Genomic DNA, 6448 nt, shown 5'->3' with positions numbered 1-6448 from the left:
CCAAATGCTCTCATGGCCAGACAAAGGCCTGCGCCTATCTCATTTCCTGCTAGGGACTTACAAAGGGACCATCTTTAGTAAAAATGGATGACAGTAACAATACACTATCCGAGATACCGAATCCTTGGAAACACATGTGCTATTGCAAATACACATGGTTGACTGAGTACATAACGCAGTGCAATCAGAACACTTCACCGTTACATTTATATCTAAATAGATTAAAACATATCGCGTAAACCTGAGCGGGGAAATATAACTAAAAAAAATCCCCATGAACTATTCCAGTTTTAAATAAAAATCAAGATGTGTTAAATCATCTCTTCTTTGTGCTTTGTGAATACTATTTGCAATCGAGTTTCAATTCAGTTTTCCACAATTAGCTGTTGTGGACAGAGTTAGTAACACAGTGTAATGAGAACACTTCACCATTAACTTCTAAACATAACGGCTAACATGGATGTGTTATCAACGTGTTTGGAAAAGTATATCTTTTCCCACGATTGCAAGGGTCTTTTTTAAATTTTCCTTTCTAGTTTTTGTGCTCTATTACATCATACGCGTTAGAGGCATAGCGACGCACCAGTTAATCAGTAAATATCGATTTTTAAAGCTTACAATACATGCATTGAATCGCGTGTGTAACAATCTTGTACTTCTTATTCGTACTTTGCTCAATGTACTCTAATGGGTTATGAGACACCTGAAGCCGCTAGAGGCCGCTATGTTTATTACGGCGTTACAAAAAAAAGAGCTCATCTTTGAATAGAATTATGACTATCTTAATTTTAGAACTTTCGTGACTGCAGGAATTATTATTTGGTTCTTTCGGTTAAGTCACGTCTAAAGATAAAATAATACATTAAATTAAATAATAGAATACGACGTTTCGATTGCAACACAAGCAATCATCATCAGGTATAATGAAATAGCGACATAAATCTAACCAGAAAACTATAGACAGACATATTAGCAGACAGATATCACCAAGATACATAGCGGGAGCAACACAGGTAACAGAGAGGGGTGATCGTCTCTGTGGGGTGGCCTTAAATAGACAGAGGGGGGGGCGGAGGCAGAGAGAAGGAAGGGGGGTTAGAGAAAAATTAGCATATCAATGAGTGGTCAACAGACGTGGTGCTGCACGGCAAGTAAGTTTTAAGCTTATCTTTTTTCTCTCTCTCTGGCGACTTGTTTTCTCTGCCTGTGTCCTCTTTAGAATGTTCAAACTTAAATTCTAACTTAGCAATCTTTGAAATACGTAATCAACCAGGCTATGCGTTAATTGTGTGTTGACCGACCCTCTGTGTTGTATTACATTACATTTCGATATTTTACTAGGTTATTTAATTTTAGTGTGTCCTTCTCCTGATTTTCAGGCTTACTTGCCGTGCAGCACCACGTCTGTTGACCACTCATTGATATGCTAATTTTTTCTCTAACCCCCCTTCCTTCTCTCTGCCTCCGCCCCCCCCTCTGTCTCTATGGCCACCCCACAGAGACGATCACCCCTCTCTGTTACCTGTGTTGCTCCCGCAATGTATCTTGGTGATATCTGTCTGCTAATATGTCTGTCTATAGTTTTCTGGTTAGATTTTATGTCGCTATTTCATTATACCTGATGATGATTGCTTGTGTTGCAATCGAAACGTCGTATTCTATTATTTAATTTAATTTATTATTTTATCTTTAGACGTGACTTAACCAAAAGAACCAAATAATAAGAATTATGACTGTGAATGACAATTCATTGAATCACTGAGGAAGGGATAGGCTGTTGTTTTTACTCCAAAGAGCAATACCGGAAAATGAAAACCTCCCTGATCTACACTGCGCACTGCATTTGTCATCACAGCCACTTGCGTATCACACCTTTTGCATGCGCGTGACAAAGCAAAAGTCACGCGCCTTTATTGTTGGAGTCGGCCTGGTCTGCACAAAACCCACAGTCAGTCTGTTACGCTGCGCTTGAGGCAGCTGCATTTGGTTTCAGGTGGCCTGCTTTACAAAGGCAACACTCTGCACGGTTTAGCTGCTGATGCTGCTGCTGCTGATGCTTCTGCTGCTGATGCTGCTGATGCTGCAGTACTCTCAAACACATTGCAAATCTGCTACTGGCACAATGTCTCATCACACCGTGACAGAAGTGGCACAGACACAGGTCCTGGTGAGCTGCAGGAAGTTGTTGTTGTCTTGGTTCGTTACATGAGGGTTGCTGAACACAAAGCGGCCATCAACAAACAACATTGAAATAAATTACATTTATTTTCTACCCACGTGACTTTACCGACAGAACCAAAGAGTATGGATCCCTGCAGTCACGAACACGTCAAATCTAGGTTACAATTGAAGGTGTACCGGTAATGGATGCAAGTCAACGTTTCCTAAATTTAACAAGGTTATAGGAACATTCTAAATGACAGCATTGCAGTCATTTCCAGAGGTGAGCATTGCAATAAAATAAATCAAAAGATGAGTATTCTGAACGACAGAATGCCAGTAAATAATCTTGGTCCAACGATTTCAACTATTGCACACACAACGTTGGCCCAACCTATGCTTACTGGGGTGGTAGATGAACACAGCATGGAAGGTGTGAAATCAGCCTGGTTGTAAGCAATGTTAACTTATTATAATACTGCACACCGATAATTCACAAGTACTATACTGTATATCCGGTGTGTGCAACTGGAGAGAAGCGATATGTGAATCACAGAGCAAGGAACACATCTTCAATCGTGCTGGGCGTGGATGGTGTGGTGCAGAGGTGGGACAAAGTCATTGTTATGCAAGTCCAAGTCGAGTCGCAAGTCATCAAATTCATGACTCGAGTCTGACTCGAGTCCAAGTCACATGACTCGAGTCCACACCTCTGGTGTGGTGTAAAAGTTTTACTTGCATATATAGAAATCCAAAATAGAGTTTTTTTGGGGTTAGATCACGTAAATATAAATGCGTCGTTAAACCCGCCACCACCCGACACAGCCAATTCGTAAGGTTTGTGACCTAAACAGAACGTGCCAATTCGTACAGGTGTGTTGGAGAGTAAACCCACAACATTCACAATTCCAGTACAAATATATAGAAATACAAAAGCATTATATTATTTGTTTCTTTCGGTTAAGTCACGTCTAAAGATAAAATAATAAATTAAATTAAATAATAGAATACGACGTTTCGATTGCAACACAAGCAATAATCAACAGGTATAATGAAATAGCGACATAAAATCTAACCATAAAACTATAGACAGACATATTAGCAGACAGATATCACCAAGATACATAGAGAGAGCAACAAAGGTAACAGAGAGAGGTGGTCGTCTCTGTGGGGTGGCCTTAAATAGACAGAGGAGGGCGGAAGCAGAGAGAGGGAGGGGGGTTAGAGAAAAAATTAGCATATCAATGAGTGGACAACAAAACGTGGTGCTGCAAGTGCGATGACACGGCAAGCAAGCCTGAAAATCAGGAGAAGGACACACTAAAATTAAATAACCTAGTAAAATATCGAAATGTAATGTAATACAACACAGAGGGTCGGTCAACACACAATTAACGCATAGCCTGGTTGATTACGTATTTCAAAGATTGCTAAGTTAGAATTTAAGTGTGAACATTCCAAAGAGAGGACACAGGCAGAGAGAACAAGTAGTCAGAGAGAGAGAAAAAGAAGATAAGTTTAAAACTTCCCCGTAGAAGTGGTTCAATCTTAATTTTAGAACTTTCGTGACTGCAGGAATTATTATTTGTTTATAGCATTATAGTTTCTGTACAAACTGAAATAGCGCTTCTTTAAAATGAGCTAAAATTCAACACACACCTCCATAAAGTGACATTATGAATACTACATTACAACGACAAAATTACTTTGTGTAGTGGAGTTCACCACAGGTTTTTAACATGAATGTTAAATAATGATGATGCTGCTGCTAACACAGCTCACGATTTGCGTTGGTGTCACAGCGCCCCTCTGTGGTGGCCACGCGCAGGTGCGAGACGCGTCTCCACTGCGGGGCTTGACAAGTTGACATTCACACAGCTGCTCTGATGGGGTCAGCCACAGAGATACCCCGGATAGCCTGTTACATAATATTGGGGCAAGTGCTGATAGCGAGCACATATGAAAGGCCAACACCACGCCCGGCCGCCTTTGTCTCCCGAGTGGCTATGTTTACACACCGCAAACCAGGTACTCGTTTGAGGCTGAGTCGACCTAGGGGAGGCCCAGGACCGGTTCAGAGAATCGCCACCAGTGTTGGTGGCCGTGAACGGGAATCGAACTCGGGAGGCCGGGTTCGTAGCGCAGCTCCAAACCACCGCTTTGTATCCACCACCACCACCAGCACCACCAGCACCACCACCACCACCAGCACCACCACCAGCACCACCAGCACCACCACCACCACCAGCACCACCACCACCAGCACCACCAGCACCACCGCTTTGTATCCACCACACACCACCACCAGCACCACCACCACCACCAGCACCACCGCTTTGTATCCACCACCACCACCAGCACCACCACCACCACCAGCACCACCAGCACCACCGCTTTGTATCCACCACACACCACCACCAGCACAACCAACACCAGCACCACCAGCACCACCAGCACCACCACCATCACCACCACCAGCATGGTGTGCTGGAGCTGAGAAGGGGAATTTCACGCAATTGCCTTCACTGGGATCTATGAAAAACACTATCACAGTAAGCCTAACTTTTTATTTTTAATCTGAATGGTAAGACACCCCAATCATAACAGAGAAAGGCCCATTGTGAACTGTAGTTTCAAGTCAAACATCACCAATTCTCACAATGGCATGGGCCCCACTGAAACTCGCCTCACAATTATTTCTCTCTGTGTGTGGTCATGGAATTTCGTGACATATTTGTATCCATCTGAGAGCCGGTTCGGAGGTCACTCGCCACTGATGTTTGCCATCGCTGTTAATGATGCACGGATGGACGGACGGATCGATGAGCCTCATTCGTAAGCACATTCAACAACACATTCCTGCGGAGGGAGCTGGGAGGAACGTTGGGTTGCTCGGTCAATGGCCAGGGTCAACGGCGGCGTGGTGTATTCCGCAAATACGGCCAACTGTGAGGGCGGGCACAAGCCGGCGTGAGTAGGTTAAACGTTGAGTTTTATAAGGGCACCACGGGGTGACCAGCCCCCACCCTCCCCACCCAGCCCCTCCCCACCCAGCCCCTCCCTGCACGACGGACAGACGGACACAATAATCCCCTGTGGGCTGGTGGAACCAGTGGGTTCCTACCAGTATTACAGTTCTATAGTTGGAAAGTGTGTATGTTGAACTTCTTTCGCACCGTACGTCGTAAATGTGAAGGCATTGTAGAATATATAAATAGTAATGCAATATTGTTGTAAAGATCTGTGTAGCATTATTGTGTCTGCCATGCGGGCTTTAAATAGAAATACATTTTCCTTTGGCAATTTAGTAATAAGACAGACTTGGCTACATTCTGTGCTGTTTAGCACTATTCAGCAAACTGAAATTGATCACACTTTATCATGATATGCAGGGTACAGTAACATGCATAAATAACTCCTGAATTCGTCCTCACAGCAAGTGTTTATTGATTGTATCCGCTGTGTTCATTATGCTGAGCAATGCCTCCAATCCTCGCGCGCGTGTGCAGGCTGCAGCGGGGGTAGGTGGACCACGCACGGATGTTGCTCAGCAGCCCCCTTCCCCGTGGCGTCAACACGGCAACAGATATCGCCTCTTCCGTGGTCATGGGATCGAGTGTTGTACCCTCGCACGCGCGGGGTTTTTCGGGGTGCTCCAGTTTCCTCCCGCAAGCGAGACCCTCGTCATTAGCTGGCGGGTAACGCCTTCATACGTAGAGGCCCGCAGAGCTGGGGCAAGCGTCGGCACAGGTTCCTCACGGCGCGGCTGCCTTCCCGCTCGTCTGGGGCTCCTCCTCGCGCCTCTCGAGTCGTTCTCTCTCCAGCAGAGCGATCGGATACTCTGAGGTGCATTACAAGTCGATATTATATTTACAAACTTTTAATTATTTACCACTCCAAACGTGAAACCAGTCCAATGTGCAGTTGTACAAAGGTAAACAAAAACACTCTCAGTGGGATTTCCCTTGGTGTGTTAGTCTCGATGAGGGGGAAATCTCTGATGGTGTTTGTCATGCCGGTCATCATCATTTGTCTGACAATTGTAGAACTGGCCACGACTTGCTGATGAATGCCAATATCACAAAACCATTCCAAGTCTGTTTTACTGCACGACTGTCATGTACATGCAATACTTCGCAGCAAAGAACATGAGCAATAGCTTCAGAGAAGACTGTTGCATGCCCGATGGCAACGATTCGTTAATGGCTAATGACTCGTGCACGTTATTAAGCAGGAACTCTGCTCTAATTAAAATCTGATAACGAATTGACTGGGCCGGAACGAAGTT

Source organism: Lampetra fluviatilis, chromosome 25 (assembly GCF_964198595.1).
Source record: "Lampetra fluviatilis chromosome 25, kcLamFluv1.1, whole genome shotgun sequence".
Taxonomy (NCBI): domain Eukaryota; kingdom Metazoa; phylum Chordata; class Hyperoartia; order Petromyzontiformes; family Petromyzontidae; genus Lampetra; species Lampetra fluviatilis.
The sequence above is the reverse complement of the archived record's forward strand: the minus strand, read 5'-3'. Positions refer to the sequence as shown.